Below are 17,868 nucleotides of genomic sequence, written 5' to 3' on the forward strand. Positions count from 1 at the left end.
CAGTCTACTGTATGACTTCCAAAGTTACAACAGATATTTTCCGTTTTTTTTGTTTGGTTTTTTTGATAACTTTCTATCCTATGTAAGTCCTGTAGTAGAAATCTAAAGTATTATCATTCAGGCACATGCACAGACTACTCCTGTGTGTTAGTGTCTCAAAGCTGGGTTTAATTATGCGAGACACAGTGTCACGACTCCCACCGAAGGCGGCTCCTCTTCCTGTTCGGGCGGCGCTCGGCGGTCGTCGTCACCGGTCTACTAACTGCCACGGATCCTTTTTCCCTTTTCTGTTGGTTTTGTCTAATTGGTTACACCTGTTTCTTGTTTAGGTTTTAGTCGGGCTATTGAAGCCGGTGATGCCCGCCTGCTTTTGTGCGGGCTTATTTCCTCTGTTCGTGTCTGTGGTTGTGCGACTTTCTTGTTTTTCTCCGGACTGGTTGGGTCCTGGTTTTGGGCCGGTCTTTGTTATGCACCTGGTGTTTTGGCGTGACCGTTTTCCTGCGCCGGAATAAAAAACAATTGTCCTTTACCCTCTGTTCCCTGCGCCTGACTCCGCACCCACTACTCATAGAAGTGCGTTACACACAGCGGCTGCTATTGGCGGTTGTAGTCATATAAAAACATCTCAGTGGGTGTTATAGGAACAGTAATGTCCTCAATCAATCACCTGTGAACACATACACACACACACACACACACGCGCACACACAAAAAATGTATTTCCCTAACCCATAAATAAAAGACGGGAGCGTTTGTGTACAAATGTTGGGATAATTCTTCTCCAAATCACGTTTCTGATGTCTTTGATAATGTTTTCAGACTATCTGAGCCATAGCAGACAGGTTGTGTTGGCTGGCCCCTGGGTGGGGTGTGTGTGCATGTGTGTGTGTGTGGGTGCGCGTGTGTGTGTGTCATTTGTGTGCGTGTCCGTTGGGACTTACAGGGCTTACATCACTCAGGAAACCAGTCCAGTCTGTCTAATACTGTCTGGTATAGGGCTTACATCACTCAGGAAACCAGTCCAGTCTGTCTAATACTGTCTGGTATAGGGCTTACATCACTCAGGAAACCAGTCCAGTCTGTCTAATACTGTCTGGTATAGGGCTTACATCACTCATGAAACCAGTCCAGTCTGTCTAATACTGTCTGGTATAGGGCTTACATCACTCAGGAAACCAGTCCAGTCTGTCTAATACTGTCTGGTGTAGGGCTTACATCACTCAGGAAACCAGTCCAGTCTGTCTAATACGGTCTGGTGTAGGGCTTACATCACTCAGGAAACCAGTCCAGTCTGTCTAATACTGTCTGGTATAGGGCCTACATCACTCAGGAAACCAGTCTAGTCTGTCTAATACTGTCTGGTATAGGGCTTACATCACTCAGGAAACCAGTCCAGTCTGTCTAATACTGTCTGGTATAGGGCTTACATCACTCAGGAAACCAGTCCAGTCTGTCTAATACTGTCTGGTATAGGGCTTATATCACTCAGGAAACCAGTCCAGTCTGTCTAATACTGTCTGGTATAGGGCTTACATCACTCAGGAAACCAGTCCAGTCTGTCTAATACTGTCTGGTATAGGGCTTACATCACTCAGGAAACCAGTCCAGTCTGTCTAATACTGTCTGGTATAGGGCTTACATCACTCAGGAAACCAGTCCAGTCTGTCTAATACTGTCTGGTATAGGGCTTATATCACTCAGGAAACCAGTCCAGTCTGTCTAATACTGTCTGGTATAGGGCTTACATCACTCAGGAAACCAGTCCAGTCTGTCTAATACTGTCTGGTATAGGGCTTATATCACTCAGGAAACCAGTCCAGTCTGTCTAATAATGCAGTCGGTCTAATACCCACTGTGCAAAAACTGGTTAAATCAACGCTGTTTCCACATAATTTCAACCAAAAAAATCTATGCGATGATGTTGAATCAATGTACAAAACTGATTAAATTTGCAAAAAGTTTGGTCATTTTGTCTTTGTCTCTGCCTCGGTCTCTTCCTTGGTCACTGTCACTGCCTCTGTCTCTGCCTAAAATATAATGTTTCCTTTCAGAGACCGGCGAAATGTCCCCACTTGTCAAATGTTCCTTGTTTTACAATCCTTTTGAGGACTTCTGGGACACAAAAGGATGTCTCTGTCTGTCTCTGTCTCTGTCTCTGTCTCTCAACCCAAGAATTCTAGGACAATCTGCTTTTTCCCCCATCCCTCTTTCTTTTTTTGTCATTCTCCCTCCAGTCTCTGTCTTTTGCTCTTCTTTCTTTATCCCTCTTGTTCCCTCTTTCATTTGACATCCTCCCTCTGTCTCTGTCGCTGTGCGTCCATGACTGCTGGCAGTCCAAGCGAGGGATGTTATTTGGAGAATAATGGGACCACATTCTTCAGCTTGCTCTGATACAACAGCTAGGAGGCCTCAGTCATTCCTTTCTTCCTAAGGCTACTGTCAAACTTTTGATTTGATTTCTGGGTTTTGGGAGAAGACACTGAAGACAATATTCAGTCAGCCTGGCACATGACAGAGACATCAAAGATGTAAGGAGGTTTAAGAAAAGGTGCAAATGTTGAAATATGGAGCTAAAAGACAATGCGTTGATGATAAATGGTCCCCCACAGGAGTGATGAAGAGTTAGTAATGTCCTTTAACGATGATCTTTTGGCCATGATAGATAGAAGTCCGTGGATACACTTTAACTAGCCTGCAAGACACAAGACAAAGAGTGTAACATCACATTCTCACAAGCATCATGGGATACGAGAATCTCATAGATGGGGTGAGGTGACAGAAACACAGCTACACCTCTCCTCTAGCTCTTCTGTCTCTGGGAAATTGACAGACGACCATGAAAAATATTTATGGCTTTTTAAAAGAAACCATGCCACAATTTTATGAGAAATAAAATTCATCTTGTTTTTTTTACATCATACATTTTTAGAGGGCTGTCTTTCTTTCTATCTCAATCCTACACACTGTTGTTCTCAATCACTGTTTAATATTTCAGAGGGATTGTGACAAAATGGGCTTCTCATAAAACCCAGTGAAAACATTTCCGCTGCTGAAGCTAGGTTTCCATACAACTGGCGGCAGATTTTCATGCAATTATTATCAAATCTGCATAAAAACAATATACACATTGTACCACCAGAGATGTGTTTTCATCAAATGTACTTGCTGTGGATAAAAGGCTGTGCGTAATGATGTAGTACACATACAAAATGCCTTTTGCAGTTAAATCCCCATGTACCGAATAAAACATACAAGTTAAATGAGTTTCCATCACATTTTCAAATCAACTGATAGTTTTCTCACAACAACAAAAATGTGCGTTATATAGCAAGTGTGCCTACTCTGGCCAACAACTGGCAGATACAGTGCAGGTATAGCCAACAACTGGCAGATACAGTGCAGGTATAGCCAACAACTGGCAGATACAGTGCAGGTATAGCCAACAACTGGCAGATCCAGTGTGGGTATAGCCAACAACTGGCAGATACAGTTTGGGTATGGCCAACAACTGGCAGATCCAGTGCAGGTATAGCCAACAACTGGCAGATCCAGTGCAGGTATAGCCAACAACTGGTAGATACAGTGCAGGTATAGCCAACAACTGGCAGATACAGTGCAGGTATAGCCAACAACTGGTAGATACAGTGCAGGTATAGCCAACAACTGGCAGATACAGTGTAGGTATAGCCAACAACTGGCAGATACAGTGCAGGTATAGCCAACAACTGGTAGATACAGTGCAGGTATAGCCAACAACTGGAAGATACAGTGCAGGTATAGCCAACAACTGGAAGATACAGTGCAGGTATAGCCAACAACTGGCAGATACAGTGCCGTATAGCCATCAACTGGCAGATAAAGTTTGGGTATAGCCAACAACTGGCAGATAGTGCAAGTACAGACAACAACTGGCAGATACAGTGTGGGTATAGCCAACAACTAGCAGATCCAGTGCCGTATAGCCAACAACTGGCAGATACAGTGTGGGTATAGCCAACAACTGGCAGATAGTGCGAGTATAGACAACAACTGGCAGATACAGTGTGGGTATAGCTAACAACTGGCAGATACAGTGTGGGTATAGCTAACAACTGGCAGATACAGTGTGGGTGTAGACAACAACTGGCAGATAGTGCGAGTATAGACAACAACTGGCAGATACAGTGTGGGTATAGCTAACAACTGGCAGATACAGTGTGGGTATAGCTAACAACTGGCAGATACAGTGTGGGTGTAGACAACAACTGGCAGATACAGTGTGGGTATAGCCAACAACTGGCAGATACAGTGTAGGTACAGCTAACATGATGCCAATACCAGAGTGGGCGCCAATTGTATGGAAGCCTAGCTTATTTTTCCCGGGGTTTATGAGAAGCCCATTTTGTCACAATCCCTCTGAAATATAAAACAGTGATTGAGAACAACAGTGTATAGGATTGAGATAGAAAGACAGGCCTCTAAAAATGTATGATGTTGTAAAAAAAACTAAGATTCATTTTATTTCTCATAAAATTGTGACATACAGTGAGGCAAAAAAGTATTTAGTCAGCCACCAATTGTGTAAGTTCTCCCACTTAAAAAGATGTGGACAGGTGTCTTTTATACTGATAACAAGTTCAAACAGCTGCCATTAATACAGGTAACGAGTGGAGGACAGAGGAGCCTCTTAAAGAAGACGTTACAGGTCTGTGAGAGCCAGAAATCTTGCATGTTTGTAGGTGACCAAATACTTATTTTCCACCATAATTTGCAAATTAATTAATAAAAAATCCTACAATGTGATTTTCTGGATTTATTTTCTCATTTTGTATGTCATAGTTGAAGTGTACCTATGATGAAAATTACAGGCCTCTCTCATCTTTTTAAGTGGGAGAACTTGCACAATTGGTGGCTGACTAAATACTTTTTGCCCCGCTGCAGTTTCCTTTAAAATGCCATGATTATTTTTCAGACCCTCAATATTTATTGGAAAGGAGCATCAAGCTCATCATCTTCCACTTTCACCATCCTGTGAAGGTCATCATAATTTATTTAATCTGTAGCCCTATAAACTGCATTCTTTCCAGAGTCGTAGTGAGAGAACCACACAACATGTCACCAACAAGTTTACTTCGATATGATGGTTTTACATCAATATTTCTTTCATCATTAATTTTACCGACACAAAAAGATCCCACCTTGTCTAGTGTATTTAGCTTTGTCGACATTTTGAAAGATTACCAACAAATGTTCTGTTTCCATCATGACTGTCATTACCTTTTTTATCCAACATGTATTTTACTTACATGAACAGGTTGGATGGAAACCTGGTTTGGTATAACAAACTGTTTTTATATGAGTTTCTCCTTTTTGTGAGTGAGGAAACCCAAACCAGATTGGGGGAATGGATGAAAGGTATGTCCTGGACTGAAGCAGATCAGGGGTGAACTCCACTCAGACACAGATGTGACCTCGATATTATCTGATACCCCTGGATTAGCAGAGCTCTAGGGTGAAACTGCATCCTATTCCCTATATAGTGCACGATCTTTGACTAGGTCAAACACGGCTCTGGTCAAAGTAGTGCGCTATATGGGGAGTAGGGTGCCATTTCAGACATATTATCTGATACCCCTGGCTAAGCATCTGGGTCTGAATCAGGTCTGGCACCTTTTCTAGTCAGAATGGGGAAGAGGGATAATCTCCCATATGACAGACTGGATGCCATAGCTGCAGCGTAGGCTAACTGTAACCAGCTGTTAAAGCGTCAGAAAGACACAACACGTTTTGCAGCTCTGATTCAGCCTACACACAACACACAACACAATGTATCTCTATCACCATGCTTTGATAAAAAGAACACTGTCCCGACAAGCTACCTCGCATTCCAACCAAGGTGCATGAATAGCCGCGCTTTGGGCACCCCCCCCCAAACCCCCTAAAAAAAATTGGCTTTCATAATTCAGCCAAAATGTACAATACTGTATATAGGCCTATTTATTTTCTGCAACGACACAACTCATCACACATTGTAAGCAAGTAAGTGCCAGTGACTCCTAGTAACAAGAGAAGACTAAATGATTGACATCGGGAAATGACAACATAGCGAATCATGATGTAAATATGCTAGTTAGCTATACTGTCTCATTTTTTAATTGATTAGAATTTGTTCTTTGACTTTCCGACCTGAAGACGACCTCATGATTTGACCTAGTATTTTTCTGAGTTCCCAGTTGTCTTGAAAGCACCATAAAACTCATGGTATCCTTCGCCAGCTCTGATCTGTATGAAGTTGGATTCAGTGCTCTCTCTGCATTAAAACCAAATATTAATCCAGGTTGGATGTGACAGCAGAGGTGAGGAGGGCACTGTCAAACCCACCTCCTGGCTTTGAGAATCTCTGACACGACATGCATCAACCACACCTATCACACCCATCTCATTATAGGTGATGAGATAAGATACATTATGTCAGATTCATTTGTAATTGACTGTCATAGCACCACATTAAATGTATGTGATGGTGAGTTCAGAAGACAATCAGAAATACTGGTAGAATGTTTTTCAATTGACTGCCATAGCCCCAAATAAAAAAGTAAATATTGGCTGTTAATTACATTTTTTATTCACATGGTTGAAGTCGTGAGAAATGGGGTTGTGGGCCAAGACAAAATGACAATCCCCTGCCCTAGAAAAACCAAAACCTACTTGAAGGTAAAAGCGCTCACTGTTGCCCCTAGTGGCTGGTTTCAATTACATCTCCCAACATCCTTAGACATGGATGGATGTGGAATACTGACTTGCATTAAGGGTGACCTGGCTGAAAAGGGCAGGTGTGACGGGGGAGGAAATATAACCCGTTTTGAGATGTGGCCCTCCTGACTTGGTTGAAGACCGAATGCGGCCTCCGGTGCAAAATGAGTTTGACACCCCTGATATAAACAGCAAAAAAGCATCACATTGTCCTCTAGATGTTTACTGGTCTGTCCTGACCTGACCCAGATCAGTCGCCCAAAGACCATCCATCCATCTCTCTCTCTCTGTCGCTCTCTCATTCACCCTCTCCATCTCTCTCTCTCCCTCCCTCCTTCTCTCTGTCTCTCTCTCCTACTGTCTCTCTCATTATTCATATTAATGATGCTGACACACACAGGTCAGGGGTCATCTATCAGACTCACAGAGAAAGAAAGAGAATGAGAGAGAAAGCTTTTCAAATGTTAATGCTCTGCTCACTACTCCCTCTCTGCTCCTATCAGGGCTCAGAGACACACAGTATGTTAATGTATTATTCAACACCTACAGAACAGAACCACACTGCCTGAGCACTGGACAAGTTTATTTCAGTCCGCAGGTATTTTCGAAAACCATACACTGGAAAATTCCCAAAGTGCTTTCTTTATCGAAAATGGATGAAAAGTTTGGACCCTCAAGTAAGTTTTTCTTCGGGCAAAGAAAACAGCAAATCTTCAGTGATTCGTTATTCAACTGCTACAAGCCTAAACCACTATACTGTACTGTGTTCATCTATATCCAGACCTTTCTGAACAACAAGGCCCATCCATACCATATTTTAACCACGGGACACTGCTAATAAACAATAAGCATTATGCGTGAGTAAGAATGAGGCCCTTTTATATCACAACCTTAACCCCCATCCCTTTTAATGTCACAGTATAGTACAGTATAGTACAACAACAACCTCTCTCTTTTATATCATAATATTCAAAACCTCTCTCATACCCCTTACATTTAATATCAGAGTATTCACAATCTCTCTAACCCCCTCCCTTTAATAGCACAATATTCACAACCTCCCTCACACCCCTCTCATTAATATCACAGTATTCCAACCTCCCTCACACCCCTCTCATTAATATCATAGTATTCCAACCTCCCTCACACCCCCTTCTTTTTAATATCACAGTATTCACAACCTCTCTCACACCACCTCCCTTTAATATCATAGTATTCACAACCTCCCTCACACCACCTCCCTTTAATATCACAGTATTCACAACCTCTCTCACATCCTACCCTTTAATATTACATTATTCACAACCTCTCTCACACCCCCCCCCTTTACTATCACAGTATTCACAGGCTCTCTCATACCCCCCCCCCCCCCCCTTACTATCACAGTATTCACAGGCTCTCTCATACCCCCACCCTTTACTATCACAGTATTCTCAACCTCTCTCACACCCCCACCCTTTACTATAACAGTATTCACAGGCTCTCTCATACCCCCCCCCCCCCCCCCTTTAATTTCACAGTATTCACAACCTCTCTCACACCCCCACCCTTTACTATAACAGTATTCACAGGCTCTCTCATACCCCCCCCTTTAATTTCACAGTATTCACAACCTCCCTCACACCCCCACCCTTTGAACTTATTTTCACTGAGTACAGGTGTAAGGGGGTCCAGGCTCTAAATGGAACCCCCTGTCCTTATCTCCCTTTTTCTTTGACTGGGATAACTGGTGGGGTAAGGCTGGGGGTCATGGTACATGTGGTACATGGTATCCTCCAGACTTACCACCCTGTGTAGGGCTGAAATCCTTCATCTCTGACCCCCCTGTGTTGGAGAGAAGTAGGGTGGTCTGGACACTCAGAGGACACCCAGCGGGGGACTAACGAGCAGATGACAGTGTGTCTCAGTGGGTGTCGTGTGGAGCGGATACACTTGGGTGAGGTACCTCTGGTCTCCACCAAGTAGTAGTAGAATCAGAGAAGATAGAAGGCATTCCTGTCTTGTCTGTTACTCAATGCGAAGGAGAGGATATATTTCAACAAATCCTTTATCTCCTTCCTCACACCCTACAGATCCCAAACAGTTTTATGAATGACTATACCAGGAGCTGAGGAAGCCGGGCCCTTGATTATACTGTATACAGCCTTGTATAGCCTGTCAGTCTGTTGTGTCTGTTCTATAGGGATTAATCAGCAGACCATAGCCACACCTGGTTGAGTTAGTTTGGGTGCTTGACTGTAGACTGGACATCCCCATTGAGCCCCCAGGCCCTGTTTCCTAAACATGTAGCTGAGGTTACTCCAGAGACGGTGGACTGGTGGGGGTGGAAGGGGAAGGGGGGAGGTTAGAATAGAGGGGGTGGATGGAAAGGTTGCGTTAGGATAGAAGAGGGATCAAGAGAGGCTGCAGTAGCTTTAAAACCCCAGTTTAATGGAAGAGGAGTGAGGGTTGCAATTCAGTAGCATGACTCTCCCTGTGTCTGTCTGTGCTTTTGAGATGGAATGTTGTGGTTGGGATGATTAAGACAGAACAGGATGACTGTTCAGTTGTTTTTTCTCTGAAAACATAGCCCATCCCCTTCTCTGACGGTCTGTCCCCCATATAACCGTCACCTTTCTCTGTTCTATTCAGTTCACAATTGGGTTGTATCATACATTCTGGGACCATAATTTGTTATTTTGGTTTCTGTTTTACATTCTGGGACGAGAGTTAGTTATTTTTCGGAAGCAGGCAAATCCTCCTAGTACCCAACAACCAGCACCACCCTGGCTTCTCTATTTGTACTCTGTCCCCCTCTAACGTTTGGGGATTTGAATAGTATGAGTCAGCGGCAGTTCAATTCACTGTGTCCGATTATTCCCCATCAGAGGAAATGTGAGTTCTATTGTTAATGGTAATGAGTAAACAAAACTTTACTCATCCTTTTCTCAAAGGGCCAAGGAACAGACCTGAGGGAGGAGAAGAGTAGCATACCATCTTTCACACCCACGCACGAACGCATGCTAGCATACAAGCACACACGCACACGTGCACACACATAACCTACTGCTGTAGTTACTGAGCTTCCCAGACAATTTATTTTCCTGAGATATTACTGGTTCCGCTTCACTGAGCTGTGATGGACAGAAAAGTAGTTTGAAACAGTAAAAAGCTAATTATAGTGAAAACATCCAGGAATAACTTGTAGGCCATCATTGTAAATAAGAATTTGTTGTTAACTGACTTGCCTAGTTAAATAAAGGTCAAATAAAATATTTAAATATATTACCTACCAGAACAATTTAAAGCCACTCTCGTGCATCACAACGGAGAGTGATTAGAATGTTTGTGTGGAAATGGAACACAGGGGAACAAACTATCCCGTAAGAGGGTTGTTCATCCCTCCAGCACACCAAATAGGGTTAAACGGTAACCTTTGGTCTTATCTAACCCTCTCCTGGCTCCACTAGCAGTATCTAGAGGGTCATTTTCATCCTAGACAGTAGCCTTGAGGTCTTTTGAATGAGGAAAGTGTGTGTGTGTGTGTGTGTGTGTGTGTGTGTGTGTGTGTGTGTGTGTGTGTGTGTGTGTGTGTGTGTGTGTGTGTGTGTGTGTGTGTGTGTGTGTGTGTGTGTGTGTGTGTGTGTGTGTGTGTGTGTGTATGTACCACTCCAGTGTGTGTGTGTGCTGTGATTCTGGGTCAATTAACATTCCAGCCTAGTTTCTCAGGGGTTTAGCATGCGTGACCTGAGGCTCCAGGGCATCTTGGGATAGCCGAGGTCCGTGGTGGAGCAAGCCATCCTTCCACGCTACTGACTTTTGACCTTCAATTGAGCATGGCTCAGGAGTTAAACAGCTATGTAAATGTTAGAGGAGGTTAGAGAAAATGGTTCTGTTGCAGGTAGTTTTCTGTGTTGACTGAAGTGCGGAGGTCAAAAGCCTGGAGCATTGACATTGGAGATACTTTTGGTCATGTAGTGTATGTTGACACCTGCTTGTCGAACATCTCATTCCAAAATCATGGGCATTAATATGGAGTTGGTCCCCCCTTTGCTGCTATAACAGCCTCCACTCTTCTGGGAAGGTTTTCCACTAGATGTTGTAACATTGCTATGGCAACTTGCTTCCATTGAGCCACAAGAGCATTAGTGAGGTTAGGCGATTAGGCCTGGCTCGCAGTCGCCGTTCCAATTCATCCCAAAGCTGTTCAATAGGGTTGAGGTCAGGGCTTTGTGCAGGCCAGTCATGTTCTTCCACCCCAATCTCGACAAACCACTTCCCCAGACTGTTGCCACAAAGTTGGAAGCACATAATCGTCTAGAATGTCATTGTATGTTGTAGTGTTAAGATATCCCTTCACTGGAACTAAAGGGCCCGAACCATGAAAAACAGCCCCAGACCATTATTCCTCCTCCACCAAACTTTACAGTTGGCACTATGCGTTGGGGCAGGTAGCGTTCTCCTGGCATCCACCAAACCCAGATTCGTCCGTCAGACTGCCAGAGGATGAAGCATGATTCATCACTCCAGAGAATGTGTTTCCACTGCTAGTTTCCAATGGCGGAGAACTTTAAACCACTTCAGGCGAAGCTTGGTGTATGGTGATCTTAGGCCTCTGTGCGGCTGCTCGGCTCCATTTCATTTAGCTCCCGATGAACAGTTCTTGTGCTGAAATTGCTTCCAGAAGCAGTTTAGAACTCAGTAGTGAGGGAAAGGGAAAGGGAAATACCTAGTCAGTTGTACATCTGACTGTATTCAACTGAAATGTGTCTTCCACATTTAACCCCTCTGAATCAGAGAGGTGCGGGGACTGCCTTAATTGACATACACATCATCGGTGCCAGGGGAACCGTGGGTTAACTTCCTTGCTCAGGGGCAGAACGACACATTTTTACATTGTCAGCTCAGGGATTCGATTCAACAACCTTTTGTTTACTGGCCCAACATTCCTACCGGCAAAGCTACCTGCCGCCCCAGTGCTGCAACCGAGGACAGACGCTTATGTGGCCTACCACTTCGCGGCTGAACTGTTGTTGCTCCTAGACGTTTCCACTTCACAATAACAACACTTACAGTTGACCTGAGCTGCTCTAGCAGGGCAGAAATTTGATGAACTGACTTGTTGAAAAGGTAGCATCCTATGACGGTGCCACATTGATTTTAGACACCTGTCAGCAGTGGTTGGCTAAAATAGCCAAATCCACTCATTTAAAGGGGTCTCCACATACTTCTGTATATATAGTTTGTTTTCCTTCTTCTGAGCAATATATACTGAACAAAAATATAAATGCAACATGTAAAAAGTGTTGGTTCCAATCTTCATGAGCTGAAATAAAAGATCCCCGAAATGTTCCATCGGCACAAAAAGCTTATTTCGCTCAAATTTTGGTCACCCAGTGACTGGCTGGCACTGTTAGTGAGCATTTCTCATTTGGCAAGATGATCCATCCACCTGACAGGTGTGGCATATCAATAAACTGATCAAACAGCATGATCTTTATACAGTTGCATCTTGTGCTGTGGACAGTAAAAGGCCACTCTAAACTCATTCTGATTGTCTGGGCCTGGCTCCCCAGTGGTTGGGCCTGGCTATGAAGTGACTGGGCCTGGCTATGAAGTGACAGCCATGGATGGGCCTGGGAGGGCATAGGCCCACTTTGTAGCCAGGCCCATCCATGGCTGTGCCCCTGCTTAGTCATGTTAAATCCATAGATTAGGGCCTAATTAATTTATTTCACTTGACTGATTTCCTTATATAAACTTTAACTCAGTAAAACCATTGAAATTGTGGCATGTTGCGTTTATATTTTTGTACAGTATAAATAATCTCATTTCGGTCTCGCTTTTTTCTCTCTCGCTCTCTCTCTTATTCTATCTCTTTCTCACACACAGAAACACACACACACAAATACACACACAAATACACACACTCAGGAAACCAACCACATGACCTGCCTGAGGCAAAAGGAAATGTGAATATTGAGCGGCAACCTTTAACTGACCTCAGAGATGCAGAGCTCTCTCCATCATGATTGGACTGAAGCCAAGCCAGGGTCGTCCCTACTCGGTCGAGGCCAAAGTGGGCTCATTCTTGCTGGAGCAGAGCCAAAGTGATGATTCAGTCAGGAGAGCAGTGGAGGTGTTGTGAGTCCCACTAATGATTAGAGGAGAGGAGAGGAGAGGAGAGGAGAGGAGAGGAGAGGAGAGGAGAGGAGAGGAGAGGAGAGGAGAGGAGAGGAGAGGCATTGCTCTCTGAGTCGGAGCATGGGACTGAGATGCATAAGAAGAGAAAGAGTGGGATTATGTGAGAGGGGAGGATAGGGATAGAGAAAAAGACAACAATAAGGACAGATAAATACTTAGGGTTTTGTAGAGGACTAAACAGTCATTCAGCGCTTGGTTCAGACATGTTTTCATAAGAGTTAGCATTATGGAGTGGAATGGGGTAGACAGAGCACTGAATATACAGTATGCACTATACACAACTAATTACAATATTACTCACTATGGAGATGTATTTCATGCTACGTTAAAGATGCTCCAGGTCAGGAGATGTGTGAGTCAGATAGATCCAGTAGGAGTAGCGGGAAGGAACAGCCATAGCTGGTCTCTATCCGTGGGAGGGACTGCTTTGTGGATGGGAAAATGTCCTGGAAGATAAGTCATGAGGGAGGGCTGGAGGGAGAAGGTTGGAGGGAAGGACAGATGAGTTGTGTGTATTTTCCTGTGGTCTGATAGATGGAGAATGTCTGTGCACACAGAACAGAAGAGTCAGGGAGAGTTGAAAGTTGAAAACTGGGTCATGGTCTCTAAGGATGTTAACGTCTAGAGAGAGCCAAGGTTAGAGATAGTGATGCAGCAAGGGAGGAAAGTGAAACAGAGATTTTTTTGCTTCTCATACATTCCCCTAGAAAAAAGTAATTAGGAAAAGGCTGAAAAATAATATAGAAACTGAATGATTGTCTATTACAGCAGTATTGAGGAATATTCTGGAATCCCTCCCTCCCTCCCTGCCTGCCTCTAACCCCATTGCTTCCTGCCTGCCTCTCCTCCTTGCCTTCCCATGTTTCATACAGCACTATTTTCATCCTGAACATAAAGTCCTTGTTTTTCACCCAGACCCAGTCCATACGCTGTCACAGGAATCAACAGAAATAATAGTTTCTGTAATCGTCTCCGTGACTTTGTGGAAGGGCAAAGTCATTTTCCACCATAATTGGAATGCTTCGTCATTTCATTCTATTTATCATGTCTGAGCTGAGAGAGAGAGAGAGAGAGAGAGAGAGAGAGAGAGAGAGAGAGAGAGAGAGAGAGAGAGAGAGAGAGAGAGAGAGAGAGAGAGAGAGAGAGAGAGAGAGAGAGAGAGAGAGAGAGAGAGAGAGAGAGAGAGAGAGAGAGATCCTGATTCTCACCCTTTATTTTCTCTCTCACATACACTTCTGTAGACAGACACTAGCTCAAAGTCATACACAATCAAACACACACACTAATAATCACACATACACACACGCATATATAGACCCATGAGCACAGAACCCAATCACCTGCTGTCTGTCTCCTTCTCTGTAGACTCCCAGGCTAAATCATCTCGCTAATCTTCAATTAAAACAGTGAAAATAGCTGTTAGCATAACACTGCTGGCTAGTCCTTCACCCTTCCACCCAGTGACTTGCTGGCTGGTCCTTCACCCTTCTACCCAGTGACTTGCAGGCTAGCCCTCCACCCTTCTACCCAGTGACTTGCTGGCTAGTCCTTCACCCTTCTACCCAGTGACTTGCAGGCTAGCCCTCCACCCTTCTACCCAGTGACTTGCTGGCTAGCCCTGCCCTTTCCACCCAGTGACTTGCTGGCTAGCCCTCTCCCTTCCACCCAGTGACTTGCTGGCTAGCCCTCCCCCTTCCACCCAGTGACTTGCTGGCTAGCCCTCCACCCTTCTACCCAGTGACTTGCTGGCTAGCCCTTCACCCTTCCACCCAGTGACTTGCTGGCTAGTCCTTCACCCTTCTACCCAGTGACTTGCAGGCTAGCCCTCCACCCTTCTACCCAGTTACTTGCTGGCTAGCCCTGCCCCTTCCACCCAGTGACATGCTGGCTAGCCCTCTCCCTTCCACCCAGTGACTTGCTGGCTAGCCCTCCCCCTTCCACCCAGTGACTTGCTGGCTAGCCCTCCACCCTTCTACCCAATGACTTGCTGGCTGGACCTCCACCATTCTACCCAGTGACTTGCTGGCTAGCCCTCCACCCTTCTACCCAGTGACTTGCTGGCTAGCCCTCCCGCTTCCACCCAGTGACTTGCTGGCTAGCCCTCCACCCTTCTACCCAGTGACTTGCTGGCTAGCCCTCCACCCTTCTACCCAGTGACTTGCTGGCTAGCGCTCCCGCTTCCACCCAGTGACTTGCTGGCTAGTCCTCCACCCTTCTACCCAGTGACTTGCTGGCTAGCCCTCCACCCTTCTACCCAGTGACTTGCTGGCTAGCCCTCCACCCTTCCACCCAGTGACTAGCTGGCTAGTCCTCCAGCCTTCTACCCAGTGACTTGCTGGCTAGCCCTCTACCCTTCTACCCAGTGACTTGCTGGCTAGCCCTCCACCCTTCTACCCAGTGATTTGCTGGCTAGTCCTCCACCCTTGTACCCAGTGACTGGCTGGCTAGCCCTCCACCCTTCTACCCAGTGACTTGCTGGCTAGTCCTCCACCCTTGTACCCAGTGACTGGCTGGCTAGCCCTCCACCCTTCTACCCAGTGACTGGCTGGCTAGCCCTCCACCCTTCTACCCAGTGACTTGCTGGCTAGTCCTCCACCCTTGTACCCAGTGACTGGCTGGCTAGTCCTCCACCCTTCTACCCAGTGACTGGCTGGCTAGTCCTCCACCCTTCTACCCAGTGACTTGCTGGCTAGTCCTCCACCCTTGTACCCAGTGACTGGCTGGCTAGTCCTTCACCCTTCTACCCAGTGACTTGCTGGCTAGTCCTCCACCCTTCTACCCAGTGACTGGCTGGCTAGTCCTTCACCCTTCTACCCAGTGACTGGCTGGCTAGTCCTTCACCCTTCTACCCAGTGACTGGCTGGCTAGTCCTCCACCCTTGTACCCAGTGACTTGCTGGCTAGTCCTCCACCCTTCTACCCAGTGACTGGCTGGCTAGCCCTCCCCTTCCACCTAGTGACTGGCTGCCTAGCCCTCAACCTTTACACCTAGTGACTGGCTGCTTAGCCCTCAACCTTTCCACCCAGTGACTGGGCTGGCTAGCCCTAGACCCCTCCACCCTGAATCCATCCCTCCGTCCCTCCACACCTCTACCCTGAATCCATCCCTCCATCCCTCTCCCTTTAAATCTGTAAAAGGAGACTGACGCAAGCACACTAGCAAGCACACACATACACACACACAGGCAAACATTGCCGACCGGATTGACCTAAATTGAGCCCCACTTCACAAACTAATTTGTGTTTAACACAAAGAGGGATTAGTGCAGATTAGGATGACAGGGTCTGAGGGTAACAGGCCCGGGCCAATTAGAATCACTGAATGCGTCCCAAATTGCACCCTATTCCCTATGTAGTGCACTACTTTGGAACAGAGCCCTATGGGCCCTGGTTAAAAGTAGTGCACTAAGTAGGGAAGGTGTGTTATTTGGGATGTAGTCACCGCCTTTACAAAGACACCAATAGGGCTAATCCAGCCAGCTGTGCTTCAGAGGCTAACACTGGAATCTGTGATATATGGCACCGAAATGTTACAACACTACAGAACTGTTATGTACAGCAGTTGTCACGAGACCTGCGTTCAAAAAGTATTTGTTTTCTTTCAAATACGTTAGCTGTGCTCAATTAAAGTTGCCTGGCGCAATAGAATCAATGATATAACCATAAACCTAAATCTGCTAATAATCTTAATTGAACTTATATCACTTGTAAGGCTTTGACTGCCCTCCTCCTCCTATAATACAGTCGTGGCCAAAAGTTTTGAGAATGACACAAATATTAATTGTCACAAAGTTTGCTGCTTCAGTGTCTTTAGATATTTTTTGTCAGATGTTACTATGGAATACTGAAGTATAATTACAATCCTTTCATAGTGTCAAAGGCTTTTATTGGCAATTACATGAGGTTGATGCAAAGAGTCCATATTTGCAGTGTTGGCCCTTCTTTTTCAAGACCTCTGCAATCCGCCCTGGCATGCTGTCAATTAACTTCTGGGCCACATCCTGACTGATGGCAGCCCATTCTTTCATAATCAGTGCTTGGAGTTTGTCAGAATTTGTGGGTTTTTGTTTGTCCACCCGCTTCTTTAGGATTGACCACAAGTTCTCAATGGGATTAAGGTCTGGGGAGTTTCCTGGCCATGGACCAAAAATATCCTTGTTTTGTTCCCCGAGCCACTTAGTTGTCACTTTTGCCTTATGGCAAGGTGCTACATCATGCTGGAAAAGGCATTGTTCGTCACCGAACTATTCCTGGATGGTTGGGAGAAGTTGCTCTTGGAGGATGTTGGTACCATTCTTTATTCATGGCTGTGTTCTTAGGCAAAATTGTGAGTGAGCCCACTCCCTTGGCTGAGAAGCAACCCCACACATGAATGGTCTCAGGATGCTTTACTGTTGGCATGACACAGGACTGATGGTAGTGCTCACCTTGTCTTCTCCGGACAAGCTTTTTATCCAGATGCCCCAAACAATCGGAAAGGGGATTCATCAGAGAAAATGACTTTACCCCAGTCCTCAGCAGTCCAATTCACCTTTTGCCGAATAGTAGTCTGTCATTGATGTTTTTACCGGAGAGAAGTGGCTTCTTTGCTGCCCTTCTTGACACCAGGCCATCATCCAAAGGTCTTCACCTCACTGTGCGTGCAGATGCACTCACACCTGCCTACTGCCATTCCTGAGCAAGCTCTGTACTGGTGGTGCCCCGATCCCGCAGCTGAATCAACTTTAGGAGCCAGTCCTGGCGCTTGCTGGACTTTCTTGGGCGCCCTGAAGCCTTCTTCACAACAATTGAACCGCTCTCCTTGAAGTTCTTGATGATCCGATAAATGGTTGATTTAGGTGCAATCTTACTGGCAGCAATATCCTTGCCTGTGAAGCCCTTTTTGTGCAAAGCAATGATGACAGCACGTGTTTCCTTGCACGTAACCATGGTTGACAGAGGAAGAATAATGATT

General features: G+C 45.4%; 1 protein-coding gene across 1 annotated transcript in view; it reads right to left on the bottom strand.

Moving 5' to 3' along the window:
- Positions 1-12,903: 12,903 nt before the first annotated feature.
- The window catches only part of LOC139408472 (ectoderm-neural cortex protein 1-like), a 35,641-nt gene continuing 30,676 nt past the window's right edge, over positions 12,904-17,868 (bottom strand). The window contains exons 4-5 of the mRNA XM_071152408.1: positions 13,217-13,386; positions 12,904-12,981 (exon numbers count right to left, since the gene is read on the bottom strand). The gene's annotated coding sequence lies outside the window, so the exon portion shown is untranslated. The remainder of the gene's footprint in view (positions 12,982-13,216; positions 13,387-17,868) is intronic.

Source organism: Oncorhynchus clarkii, chromosome 5, assembly GCF_045791955.1.
Source record: "Oncorhynchus clarkii lewisi isolate Uvic-CL-2024 chromosome 5, UVic_Ocla_1.0, whole genome shotgun sequence".
Lineage (NCBI taxonomy): Eukaryota > Metazoa > Chordata > Actinopteri > Salmoniformes > Salmonidae > Oncorhynchus > Oncorhynchus clarkii.